Source organism: Aphelocoma coerulescens, chromosome 1A, assembly GCF_041296385.1.
Source record: "Aphelocoma coerulescens isolate FSJ_1873_10779 chromosome 1A, UR_Acoe_1.0, whole genome shotgun sequence".
Classification (NCBI taxonomy): domain Eukaryota; kingdom Metazoa; phylum Chordata; class Aves; order Passeriformes; family Corvidae; genus Aphelocoma; species Aphelocoma coerulescens.
This window is the reverse complement of record NC_091014.1, coordinates 75,334,663-75,349,422: the sequence shown is the minus strand read 5'-3', so window position 1 is coordinate 75,349,422 and position 14,760 is coordinate 75,334,663.

The following is a 14,760-nucleotide window of genomic DNA, read 5'->3' as shown; positions in this document are numbered from 1 at the left end:
TCCCTTACTTACATTGTAAGTGGAATTACAGGGATTGAACTGCAATGGTCACTGAAAGCAACCAAAGAGAATATTTGCGGGAAGGAAATTTTAAGCTCATAATGATGATTATTTGGTCTGGAAAGCTGATTCAGTCCTGCTCATCTGAAAAAATAGAGTGTGGGACCTATATGTTAGTGCATTGAGGGTGGTTATGAAAAACTGAATGCTACAATTGACTTAAAGCAGAATTGTGTTCTGAGAGTCATGGAGGTATCTCGTGTTTAGGTGAAACATCTTTTCATTGTGCATGTGAGATGTTGCTTTTGCTTTGTTTGAATCAAAGTATAAGCTGAAATATGACTGCTTGTGAGGAGGCTGATTGGAAATCTGCTACCATAGTTATTCATGCCACACTCACCGAAGTCACTTACACTCTGTAGCCACTACGTCTGATCCTTGGGAATTACTTTCTTAGGATACTAGTCCCAGAACCTCTAAATCTGTGTGCAGTAGTTCAGTAGATCACAAGTTATTTTAGAAATGATGACAGCATATGTAGTAAGATCTGTATTTTCAGTCGAAGTACTGTCTGATAAAGAATGCCATTAGATTTCACTTTATTGTCATACATAACAACTAGAGGCTCGCAGTTAGGCATGTAATTATCCTGTACTGTGTTCCGTCACAAAATACAACTCGAGATTCCTGCCAGAAGCATTTTACAAACTTAACTTCCAACTTGGAGCTCTGTATTTTGTTCAAATGTGCTCCCTGCTAGTGAAGTCTCTGAATCCTTTCACTAAGTTCTGCTTTCAGAATTTGAAGAAGCCTAACTGATACCTAAGCTTCATGTTTGTCTCTCACTGGCTTGCAAGAACACACAGTTCTGGAAAATATATTGTAAATTCAGTCACTGCTTGCACTGTTCTCTTCCAGCCCTCAATACTTCCTGTGACTTCCAAGCAGCAATTGGATTTTGTTTTCCAGAAGTACATGCAAATTAATTTTAAGTACCTATGGGAAATTAAAATAGCATTTCTGCAAAACTTATATTTGCAAAGTTATTTGAACATTTGAAATTATTTGGTCTACTGAGAAAGATTCAGACCAACTGTTCAATTATACAACAGTGGGGTTTGTTCTGTTTGAGAACATCTCAGGGATGCTTTGTATGAGCTGTTTGCAGAGCCTCACTGCTTCAGGGACTGCACCAGCATAATAAAGGCTTTGCTTGGTCATATGTTTACAGGAACACAACCTACACAGTGAAAGAGCAGAGGTTTTTTCCCAGGACTACAATCCTGTACTATAACTGGCAAATCTCCCGGACCTCTTGAGCTCTAGGTACAGGGAGATAAAATGCCTGTGTGTAATCAAATGCTCACTTTACTCTCCAATGCTGTAAATAGGTAGGGCAACCTCCCTCTGTGGTTTCAGACAAAGTTAGGCTGATAGGTGTTCTCTCACATCAAGAACCTGGTAGAAAATGGCAGCTACTAGAGGAGTGTTTGTTTACCATGGACACAAAGTTTTGAGGGATCCTTTAAAAGGAACACACCTTTTGGAATACCAAAATGCTTTCAGAGTATTGTCTTTTATTACTATTTGACAAAAAAGGAATGCAAATTGTGTGGCTTTGCTTTTATAAAAGTTTAAAAGTCTCTACTTTGCTCCATAGAGAACACCCCAGTGGTATGACTTACCACAGTAAATGTATCCATCCATCTGTCCACATACTATATATAGTCTTTATAAACTTGCAGCTACATAGTTATGTCTTAAAAGCAGGGCAGATTTTTCCCTTGTGTATTTGTTCTGGCCATGAATCTCAAAGTCATTCCTTTCAAACCAGGACAGTGTTGCTTGAAGTAGGCAGATCGTGTTTTCCTGCAGTGAAAGTTGTTGCTTTGCCTGAAGGATCAGTGTAATCCTCTCTCAGTGTATGCTGGCTATCATGGCAGTCTAAGTCTGGGAGGCAGAGGGTCTAACAACATGTTTTGCCCCAGTTTCCCAGCATACATGCTGAGAAAATCAAGTGTTTAGCCTGCTTTGCTGTGTTACAGGTGAATACCAATACCCTTTCCGTCCCTCCCACTGCAAGTGTGTATCTCCAGCAAAGAGCAGGTGACACCTTGCAACTAAAATCTATATATTCAGATTCAGACCACTCTGCTGAGAGAAGTATAAGGTTTTCATTGGTTTGTCCATCCGATTTCCTGTTAGACTTGCCTTCAGCAGGTTTCTTTAGTTTAAATATATTTGCTCTTGATACTATCACTGGCACTTCCAGTCCTGTCCTAAGAGACTTTTAAAACTGCTCAGAGGAGCAGCAATCCAAAATCTGAATGCAAATCCTCTTTCAGGCCCCTGTACCTCTTAACCATGTACTTCTAGGGAGATTTCAGCCTCAGTGGATGGGGTGAGATGGAAATGAAGGATAAAACTTCATTTCCTTTACAACATATTGGAAGAATGGTGTACAGTCCTCATCCAGCCAGTCCTCCTAACGTCTAAATCAGTAGTCAGGTTCTATGAAAAAATGTTTTGTCCTTCTTTGTGCTCTACAAATCTGATTAGAAGTGGAGCTCACGTTACCTAGGTTGACAGTTTCTCACGCATCGAAGAAGTCTGATTTCACTCCTGCAGAAACTGCCAGGAAACTTTCCATTAATTTCTCTGTCAACTAAATCAGAAACTGTTTTTACCAGGTACTTTGATACTTATAATATTGATGAATATGGAGGGTGTTTTGAGACTTGGCATGACAGCAGAGAAAAAACACAATGGTAACAGAAAAAACCATGCCCTGAACCATCTTGGAACAATTGGTAAGTAGTGAGCAGTAATGGAAGCTTGAAAAAGCTCCTATTGGCAAAAGTAGAACTCAAAATGTTTTACAATACACCAGTAATGAAGAGCTGGTTTACAGACCACAAAATTCTAAGACTTATAAAAAGTGGGATTCTTGGCATAATGCAGCAGGATAAAGTTTGCTATTCCTTTCAGCCAGTTCCCAATGGGACTGATTCTGCCACAGGATCAGTGGCATGGATACCTTTATAATTCCGTAGTGTTTCTCAAAATTAAATATTTTCAGGGGTCTGAATGAGTGAGTTTAGTCTCAAGGTTGAGACTTATTCTTTTAAAACTGAGGTCTCATCTAAGGGAACAAGCATCAGTGTGGTAACCTGATGTAAAAAACACATTTTGCTGGACTCTGAGCAGGGAAATATTTTTAAAGTCTATTTACTAAGACTGAAAGGTCAATAGTACCAACCAGGAATCCACTGCACCTTTCTCTTTAAAAATATCAGCTCCCATACAACATGTGTAGGACAATATTGTCAGAGATGGTTTCTTGTGTAGTTTTGGTGAGCATAACTTTATACCTATGGTTATTCTGTAACACACTGAACACCCTCACTAGAGAAGAAGGTTTTTTGGTATCTCTTCTAATTATATATACATGGCAACATCTCTAAATGCAGGAGCCAGCACTCAAAAGGCTGTTTTAAACTACTTTTCTAGGCTTTGCTTATTATTCCAGAAAATACATGTTCTTCCTGCATCCACAAAAAATGTGGAATGGAGAAATATTTCAGAGATATCCTTAGAAATTGGTATTAGTTCAGCCACTAAAGCTGATATGTGATACTTCAGTGGAAGGACAGCAGTAAAATTTCCCTTTCAGTAAAGGACACCTGCGGTGGAAAATGAATCTCACTTAATTGAGCATTTCACTACTTTCACACATCCAATTTCAAAGCCTTTACATCTGCTCCTAGCAAGCTTCAACTAAACCCCACAGAGTTATTGTAGGAGTTCCTTGATTGAAAATGCTTTCCAGGCTCTTTTTCCATGTTCCCAATGTGGGTATTTCTCCCGTCAGATAAGGATGTGTTTGACTGACCATCTAATTATGAAACATTGTTGATACAGGTAAGTCAAAAGAGGTGTGAGACTGATAGCTACAGAGTAACACTACTGATAACTTGCTCAAATATTGTGCTTGTTTTACTTTGCCTTTGCTAGCTTGTATGTTTGAGCTTTACAAAAGACTGAGCACGTTTGAGCAAAAAATCTTACTGTGATCTACTCTGCAAAGAGCCACTGTTTGTAAATGTTTGCATTCTGGTTTGCTAATGCTGGAGTGTAAGCTGATCCTCTAGTTCACGCCTTTCCCTTGCTCCTGGAGGCAAGCACTTAGTCCAGCCTGAAGCTGAGATTCTTGCACAAACTTCAACAGCTGGAGCCTTGACAACTATCAAATCTTGTGAAATTTCACAATAACTTGCATGAACAGTGATTAACAGTTGTTCCTTTCTTTTATTAGGAATATTCTGTGAGGGCTTTGAGTTAGGAAGTTGTGCAATTTTTGGAAGTCAGTGTGGATTATGATTAACATATTCTAGTTAACCAGGACCAGGAAATTAGGAACATCCTTACCGTGGCCTCCACAGATTGCCACACCCACAGTGTCAGAGTGGAATGAATGAAGTCACCTGAAGCTTTCACTCTGAGGAAAAGGTCTGAAAATGAGCACAAGGCCTCCATACTTTCCTAGAAGCAAAGAAGTCTGAGTGGCTGACTGCCAAGTGTACCATGCCAAGAGTTGTTGGGATCTCCGACACATTCCAGTGGGAATATTAACAGGTCTGGGTAAAGTCTTCCAAGCTTCCAAGAGTGCTGTGAATATCTACTGTTTAATGTATGTACAGTTTGTGGTCCCCAGCTATCCGGAAACTCTCAAAACTCTTCAAATACCTTCTGAAACTCTCACACCCAGACAGCTCTCCAAACATTCCTTCTCGTCTCTTTGAGCATATGTGGTCTCAGAATCCTGAAACCATCTGGAAGTATCAGCTATAGGCTTCCAATCATCACCTTGTAATAGGATTAGCACCCCATCAAGCCCACAGATGCTGGGCATCTGCTGAAATGGCTGCAATACTTTGAAATAGAAAATATCATTAAAGGGGTGCGTGGAACCTGAACCAAAACTCACCAAAGTCAGTGAATTCTGCTATTGCACGTGTCTCAGTGGGTTTGGGGTTAACCCATGGTCAATAATGATTTTGGACCCTCTGACTTTTTATTCCATCTGAATATACCCTGAAGCAGGTTTTAGAGACCAACTGAGACGTGTTTTGCCCCTTAATGCTGTGTGAAAAGACTGAAATAATATGAAGTGGCTACCAAAAGTCTGCTCCTGGACAGGACAAAGACAGTCTGCGGAGAATCTGCGGAAGAGCCTGAATTCATGTCCTTAGGAAGGCAAGACAGGAGTGTATCAGTGCAGGCTGACTGCAACAGGGCAGAGTTGAGAAAAGTTCTAACTCCAGTTTTGAGCTGTCTAAATTATGCTGCAGACAGAAATGCAACGAGCTAGAGCTGGGATGTTTGAAAGCGTCCCTTGGTCTCTATTCTGGGTGCTGTGCTCCACCTCCCAGCAGGGCAGTGAGGAAGCACATTCCTCAGTTTCTTAGCACCTGCTAAGCTCAAATTTGCTCTGTAATTTTATCAGTGACAGAAGACTTCAGTTCTAACGTTAAAAATGAAGTTACAATTAAAGATGTGCCCTTTATTATTTTGGATGATCTACCTTATCCCTATCTATAATAACTGACAAAACTTACTTGTAGATTCTTTGCCTCAATTTGATAGCTTTATAAAATTTTTTATAGTTTTATAACTTTTTTAGTGCCTTTTTGCCTGTATTTTGTGTTCCTTTTGGACATCCCATTAAGAAGTGAGATCTATACTGAACAATCAGTCCTCCTAGAAAACCATAAACTGTTTGGAAAACATCTAAACCAGTGCCACTTTTGGCCACGAGATGACAATGGCTCTGTCCTCCAAGAGATATAAAAAGGCTATCAGGTTTTATTATTTGCCTGCTGAGAAGTGTGCATGAGTTCAAATTCTTTGCTGGATCTGAAAACTACCAAATAAATATACAAATGTTGTGGGCTTGTTTGCTTGCAGGTTCTTTGAGCAATATGGAGTTTCTACTGGAAAAGGGATATGAGTCAGCATCTAAATTTCTGAGAGAAACAGCAGGCATCTGTTTTGTTGGTTTGTTTTGTTGTTTTTTTTTTCTTTCTCAAATTCATGTTTTCATTTCATCCATCAGGAGAGGTAGACTAATGATGCTTGTTTCCAGATCCAAACATTATCTGAGAACATTTGAATCTCTGTCTTTTTTGTGGACCCATCAAGCCTTTAAAGTAAGATTGAGAGCAGCAAAGGGCTGGAACTGAAAGCCACATTAGAAATTCTTCAAATGGGATGGCATGTGTTGGCTGACAGTAAAGGAATTTTAAGAGGCAAGCACCAGCTGCTACATTAATGGAAGAAAGACGCAGCACATTTGACCTGGCAATTGTTTGGGGGCTTTATTGTAGTAGAACAAAAGGAGAGCCTGAAAACACATGAGAACTCTTATGATCAGGGGAGGGGGAGGCAGAGGCTAGAGAGAAAGGGAAAAGAAAGCAGGAAATTACACGTGCCTTCAATTCTGTTTATAAACTGGCCTGGTCCCAAACGAAAATGAAGATGCAAATTGTTTTGTCTTTTCTCTTCGACTGCAAAGATTACAAAAGGAAACTCACCTCAGTGTGTTCATATTGGGCCTAATTTGATCATTCAGCTGTGTTTTCCTGAAACAGTGGGAGTTGGTAAATACAGCTTGAGTGGTCACCTTCCCTTGAGGTTTTATGTCAAGGTGGACATCTTTAAATAGTAGCTGTAGGTTGCCCATGGGATGACTTTTATCTTTTTCCACCTCCACCTCGCATGCCCACCCCAGCTTTTTGGCTGACACTCTTTCTTCAGGATCAGACTGGGCAGCTGTGAGCCCCCAGCAGAGAAAAGTGGCGGAGATGCCAGAAAAGACAAGATTCACATCCCTAGAGAGACTTTCTCGCTCCTGAGTTGTTGTAGCAAATACCACTAAACTGAGGGTGTCAGAATTTAAGATTGGGACTATCCCTAAATGACAGAGACATCTTTTGCAAAACTTGGACCAGATTTCTGGCATAAGTTAGCAATTATTTGAATCTGAGATTTTGGGCTGTTTTCCTCTGTCATAGGAAATAGGAATGAAGAAAACAGATTTGAGTGAAGTGAGAAAGAACTCACTGTTCACTCTCAAAATGTTCTGAAACAGAATATTTTCTATCTGCTTGAAACTTCTTTAATTTTACATTATTGAAAAATAAAAATATTTTTCATCTTAGTTGTTTCCCCGATTTGGCAGTGAAAATTAGCTACCGTTGCAGAACGTCTGCTGCACTGGTCTTGTCAGCCAGGAAATGCAGTCTTGTAATTGGTAAATAAATAGTTCCTGAGCTCACTTCATATTTAGGCCAGCCATTTGTTACAGTTATTACTGGCAATTAAATTAATAATTTGGCAACTTGAACGAATATAAAGCTATACATCCAAAATGAAAAAAAAAAACCAAAACAAAAATAAAAGCGTACAAACACTAGAATAAGAAAAATTTGTAATGAAAGATAACTTTGCAATTAAAAAGTTGAAAAATGCTTAGAAATAGTGACATTTGAACAGTTTAGGTAGAAAATATTTGAGTGAAGTATCTCCACTGAGGCCTGATAGCCATAATTTTTGTAGATATTCAAATGTAACTGTGTTATGTGTAGAATGTGACTTGATAGATGATGGAACCATCCTCTCAGTTTCAAGTGATTTTAAATCAAGCCCTACATGATTTTAAATCAAGCCCTACATTTAAATCAAGCCCTGTGGATGTTTCCTAAAGTTCTTTTGTACATCTTATGTGGCAAAACGAACCATTTCAAGTGTGGCTGGCACTGGGTTAAGACAAATAGTTCTGGAGATTTGAGAAGCTGTGAAAGTCCTGCTGTTGTTTAAAGGAACTTAAACAAAATAGCAATTCTCATGCTGGGTAAGATGGAAATTATTTCTCTGCAATAAGAAAGAAATTTACAGGGTAAATGAATACAGGAGATCAATAAAAGTGTGCCATTTGCATCATTTAGGGATAACTTTGTTTCAGAAAGGAGTGGGTTTTTAAAGCTTATTAGGAATAGAAAACTTGGTTGTTATTTCAGTGATTTATTTATAAGACAGACCAAATGTGTCTGGTAAACTGAAAAAATCTGTTTAACATGCAGTGATCACTGGAGTAATGTGAACCTTTGCTTTATTTATTTCTGCAGTGCAGCTCTTTTGTAACTCTTGACTTTTCTCCTGACAGTAACATAGCATGAGGGGCCTACAGGCCGCTAATTAGATTGTACAAATACACAAGCAACCCAAAACTTCACAGTGCTTCAAAGGAACTACAGTTTATGTTCTTCTTTTGGTGTTTGTAGTTGTAATGATCATGTTGTTACTTCTTTCACTCCAGAAAGAGCTGATTCCTAGCCCAAGGAAGCTGTTGAGTGAAGTAGTGGTGAGTTTTGATGTCATTAAAAAATGTTGGTATTAAAGAGAAATTCAGTCAAGTCATCCTCTTTCTCAGGTTGCAACACCTTATAATAGGTGAGTCTGACCTCTGTGAATGCCAGAGGTGAAATAGTCAAATTATTGAGGTGTTTGTTTGGATGAAATGGTGCAAAAAGCTGACAAATATCCTAATAGATTGGGGATTGGTTGAGGCTAGAATGACAAGGATAGCTAGTGAAGTGTGAAGACTGGGCTGAGGTTCTGAAATAAAAGGAGAAATCCCACTTAATGGGGCCTGAAATAAAACGAACTAAGAGGGAGTGAAGAAAAATTCGTCTGTGCCTGCTGAGTCAGGTTCCCACTAGAAAGCCAAAGTACATTATTTGTAATTTCAGTGTGAAATGGAGGGAACATACAGTATCAGCAAAGAACCGAACTGGAGGAAGAGCATGCTCATTTAGTACTTCAAAAATATGTTTCCACACAGTCGTAACTGGACATGCAGCTGGATGACAGGGACCAAGGAAGTAATAATGTAGAGTTGTTTCTGATCCTTGTCCTCACTCCAGCTGGGTGGTAGCAGATGCCTGGGGATCACACACCAGTGCTCAGCTGTCCTGCTCCATAGGAGCAGCCAATTTGCTGCTGAAGAGGGTTTAAACAAGGCAGGTTGCCACCTCTCCATACAACATTGGGGGATTCCCCATTGCTAGGGAGTCTCCATCACCCTCTGAGACTCAGACCAGGAGCAGACAACAAGACTGGGGAGAGCAGAAGAAAGTGTTTCCTGGCAAACACACATATGTGAATGAGGAGCAGCAAGAGTTAACCCATCATATAAAAGTAAGTTTGTCCCATTTTCTTCAACTCTTTCAATCTATCACTCATCCTCTGACTGATAATTTTGAGCAGGCCAGTTAGACTGTTGCCTCTTTTGCCCTTTTTCTTTCCCCAGTCTATCCTCTTTGTAGGCTTGTGTTTCTGCCTTCTCTGTACTACCACCTATGCTTGCACTGAAGTGGTTTTCCCATTTGTTTCTGTCCATGAGGGAGAGTGAGAGGGAAGACTATGTCACAGATACCTTACAAATAATAGAGTGTTTCTGAACTAAAATAATCAAGGGCTGACACATTGACCTTTTCCACAGCTCTGTCTGGCAGTAACAGCTATCAGCTGCTTTGAAGGGCATTCCAGTGAGACTAATGAAATGGCAGCCCCACCACAAACAGCTACTCTGCCTTTTTTTTGATGCCAGTGATTATCTGCCTTAGCGTGACTCCCTTTTCTATGCCGTAGCCAGTTTTCAGTTGACGGAGAAATATCTTCTTTCTCTTCTCCCCACTGTTCAAGCCGTTTGTTGCATGTGAGACATTAATGCCTCGTGAAGTTTGGTAAATGTTTTGTGAGTCTCTCAGGAAATGCTCTCCCCCTGTGTGTGTACCCTGGCCAACATCCCCCGTGAGAACTCTGGCCAGTTAGCGAGACGTGAACTCCTTTTCCTGAAGCCTGGTTGGCCATCATTAATCAAGCTGTTCAAATGGCTTGTTTTGTTATAAAATCAACTTCAGCTAATGTGTGTGTAATTTCCTGCTGCCTCCCCAGGCTCTTTCAAACAGTGACATGATCTAGGGCCTTTTCTGGTTGCCCAGGCTGCTGAGGGATCTCATGTGTTATAAAAGCCATGGCTAAGGGAGCAGGGTCTTGTTCCTCAGCCCTGTGTGAGGGGCAGGCTGCAGGATGGTCATGCTTTTCCAAAGGAACTAAAGTCCCTTGATTGCTGTGGGGTTTGCTGCTCATGCATGAACCAGCACTTCGTGAGGAGAAAACACTCCCTCAGTGTGTCACTTATCTGCCTCTGATGGCTCTGTGGAAAATTAGCACTGACTTCTCTGAAGTAACTAATGAACTTACATTAGGATTATTGACGTCAGAATCTGTTTTCTGAGGGAAAGGACAAGAAATAATTAAATCATGAAGGAAAATTATGCACCTTTTCTACCTCTTTGAAATTAATCTTGGCAGGAGAAGAAATCTAGGGTGGCAAGAGTTTTACCACTAACCTGGAGACAGAAGCAGACAGTGTAGGGAGGATTGCCCTCAGCTGCAGCTTTAACTCATGGGATGTCTGACTTTGTGTGATGGATCATACTGCTAGAGACATCCCTCTTCAATGTTCCATATTCACTGAGTGAGTCAAAGGCAGAGCTTCCCTGCAAGAGGAAGCCAAGTGTATTCCATTTATTATACATTCTCTTTCCACACTAAGCATTTAATTAACTAGGCAAAACAAAATTATATTTTTGGGAGAAGCAAAAGTCCATGCAGTAGTATGCTTAGATAAGAAAGTGAGAAGATAGTGTTCACACCTGATTAGGAATACAGAGGCATAGACCTCAGTCTTCAGTATCCTCTAGAACCTCTGCTCATGTGTGACAGCAAAGTAATCATGAGAACTTCAAATCTAACTCTTTATTGGCTTTGATTTTCTTGGTCCTCAAAGAAAAACTTCTTAATCATCTGTACAGAATGTTTCATTTGACACAAACCAGATTTTTCTCTCTTTCTCTCCCCACCAATCCTCCCTCCTCCACCCGACCTCTAAAGATACTTTAAGTGTTTTCTACAGTTTCATCATGACTATGGTTTTCAAAAATGCATTTTTGATTCAAATGCTGAACAAAAAAGGATTTGTGCCACCCTGCTTGATGTATTCAAAATATTAGTTTGGGTTAAACTGGTAGTTTAGTAGGGTTTTTTTTGTTTTTTAGTCAAAAAACTGATTTTTTAGCTTTTGGATGCTCTCTCTATATTTTACTGTGCAGTACATTGAGTTGTAGTGCATTTAATTTACTTCATTATTAGTCCCCTTCCACTTCTGATCATCTTAGTCTCAGTGCTGCAATTAGCAGTAGTCCTAACATAATGCCCTGCCATTGTGCCAATATTGACCAAATCAATCTGTCAAATGAGCTGTGAGATCATCTTTGTAAGAAAAAAAAACCAAACAAAACTGAAAAGTGGGTTTGGTTTACAAGAGTTCCTACTATTTACTTGGTTTTTTAAATCCTTTTTATTTTGTGATAAAAGAATTCTATATGGCAAAAATGTGATATTGCTAGACAAGTAAGATGGGTCCTCTTCAAAACCTTCCACTTTTATTTTGAAAGATGAAGCTTTTTGTTTTGCAAAAGATGTAGCATGAAAGGAGCTTCTTTTTCTGTAGGCAAAGAATTATCTCTGATTAACAGCCAAGGAGGCAAGACTTAAGGTGGTATCTAGTAATTTCAAAGGCGGGAAAATGTCTGTCAGTCTTAAACCTTTATCTTGTTACAGTGTTCACTTTACATGTGAAGCTCCTGTTTCTTAGATAAGTCAGTTAAAAATACAGAGATGGTTTTATATGGAAGCTTTAAAATTTCCTCTTAGCCATTCATATTCTTCAAAAATCCATCTTGTCAGCACTGCCTGCAGTGGGACAGGTTAGGTGACACCAGTGGGGACTGGAGCTGGGTTTGGTGGGCTAAGAAGCCCTCAAAGGCGAGCCCAGCCTTCAGTCAGACCTTCACACAAAGATTGAGAGGAGAGGCCAGCAGAGATGTAAATCCTTCCCACACCCGTAGTGGTGTGACAGTGTGACACTTCTGCTTCCTTGCTGAGTGTGATGTAGCTTTCCTGGGAGTGCTGGGAACTGTCCCCATAGCCACTCACTGTTAGGGAGCCTTTTCTTTGTTCTGGAGATCTTTTTCTCTGTACTTAAATGCTTGTCCACTCCAAAAATCCAGGCTGCTCTGTATGGAAATGGTACTACTGTATACTTCAAGAGGCTTTGTTTATTAAACCAAATAGTTGTGAAACATTATTTATCATAATTATTCACCAGCTGGTCACTTAAAAAGCAAAAACCTTGGCAGTATGAGCCTGGTGCCTGAAGCTGTTCACTTTAAACCTTTATTAATAATGTTCTCATGGCTTTTTCTTTTAATTCCCATAAAGGCCGGATACTGCACTGCACATCAAAGGAATTTTGGTTTTAAAAGCAATGGTGAGTGCTGCACATTGCATTCAGTCCCCTTTGATCACCATCCGCAGCACAAATAAATCTCATTAATCAATATTTTCTCTATTTCCTCCCTGCCTTTCCGTCAGTGCCAGAGGTCTGTTTCTGATTTGCTTTGCTTTGTTTTAAATGAGAGGAAGATTTCTATGGCTATCTTCTGTCTAAAAGGTAAATTTCTCATTACTTTAGGAATGAAACTATATCTGTTGTAACTGTGACTTGATCAGAGCCTCCTCATCCTGAACGTCAAGGCAGGAATATTGAAGCAATTAGAACTGCCGTGAGTCTGTGAGCAATCCATTGGCCAGGATTCATTCACAGAAAATATTTGGTGTACCCTTGCCAGCTGGAGGCAAATTAATAAAAGTCACAGTCTGTTCACAGGCAATTCTTGAGAAAAGTGATAAATTTCCTGAAAAAACTGTGACTTGCCCATCCACTTCCAGATGTGACTAGAAATTGCTGTGAGTAACTGGTGCGCTTTCCTCGGAAGGCTCTGAGACGTGGTTCCCGTTCATTTCCTCCCAAGCAGCTCCGCAGTTTTGCTGTGTGTTTGCAGCTTCACCTCTCTGCATTACGTGCACTCTTGGGGTTTATATGTTGAGGGGGTTTTCTTCTCTGTTTCCCCCATGTATGTTTTCTATTTGTCTTCAGTTTGCTGGTGCCAAACATTTTGGTGCATCTGCTGCCACCAATGAATGGCTGTGTCGGGAAAATCCAACTCCTTGGGGGCAGAAAAGGAGAGAAAGGAGGATTATTTTTCCATTCTCTTGAACAAAGCTGGCTTCTGTTGCCATTTTTAACACTCCAGTATTACTGGAATTAATTTGATGCATCTGTTCCTGAATTACCTCCCATAGTTTTAGTCCTTACTAGACTTCCAAACCAGTGTTGATTTAGGCCTGTTTGTTCCAATCCATGTTGCATTCCCATAAGTTTTCTGCTATTTTAAAGCAGTTTAATTGCTTCTTAAATCCTTCAATATTAAAGTTACAGTAAATTTAAAACTTCATTATATTATTAAATATACATGTCTAGATTCTCTCTAGGGCTGTATAAAGCCTGGCACATATTACCTTGTTCAAGTATGTTGTGAATATTCAGGTTCCAAAGCCTGGTCAGGGACAATTTTATGGGAAATCCACAGTGTGTAAGCACTTTTTTTATAAGGATTCTCCAGATCCCAGCTTGAAGCGATTCCTTTTGACTTAAACAGCATAAATGTTGAGAGAGTAAGTGCCTGATGGTCATAAATATTTCCTCACAATTAAGCTTTCCGAGCAGCATGCCATTGACAGATAGTTGCTTCACCTTGAATTTAGTGTTTTCTTACTTAGAGCTGTTGGGAGATAAAGACTTGTTTAATCAATATAAATTTGAGCTGATCTTGTTGAACACACATAATTTCATTTGATTGGTGTCACTGTAGCTCATCCTCTTCACTGTAACTCATCCTCTGTTAGTTCTCATAGGTTGCACGTCCTCTTGGTTCTTGTGCACGGATTTATTCAGCAGCAGAAGGAGCAAGGTAGGAGAGAAGTCTCTTGTAGATAGGGATTGAAGGGACAATGCTGAAACTCCCACTAAAAGGAATGGCATCCTATTAAGAATCAGTCTTTAAACATGCTGCTGGAGAGATCCAAACTTCCTGCCTTCTTCAGGTTAAACTAATTTAACTCTCTAGTCAGTATTTCTCCTTTCCCCTGCCCCAGGAAACAGAGCTGAAAGCACAGCAGGAGACCTGAAAACTTCCCCTAACCCTGGTCCAGCCTGAGACATAAATTTAGACCAGCATTACATTACACTTCCTATGGCCCTGAGAGGCTGATAGGGTGGCCAAGAATAGCTGAAGCAGAGCAATGCTCTGGCCATGTTCCCTCAACCTCTCTCACACTGGGAACCGGGGCAGGAGAGGCACCAAACTGCTGGAAAGGTCCCACGCTGCCAGGGAAGCCACTGGCACCAGGAGCACCCTCCCTGCCTCCCTCCCCCACCTCCCAGCTGACACAGATGATTTACACCCCCAGGAAGGGCCAGTGTGTGACATGCTCAGGGAGCTGCTTTTAAATAGGTTGTCCATGTCAGGACTGAGAACAGTGGGGAGTCCAGAGGCAAAAGTTTTATTTTAAGCTGGACAGAGGTAAAAGAATTTTGTAAGTTTGATACCTTTCCCTGTCATTTATCTAGCCAGAGTTTTGTGCTCCCCACAGTTAGGCTAAAATCCATTTGAGATCCCTTTTTTCCTAAAACTGGAGGTAAAAATAACTACCCAGTCAAAAACATTGTAC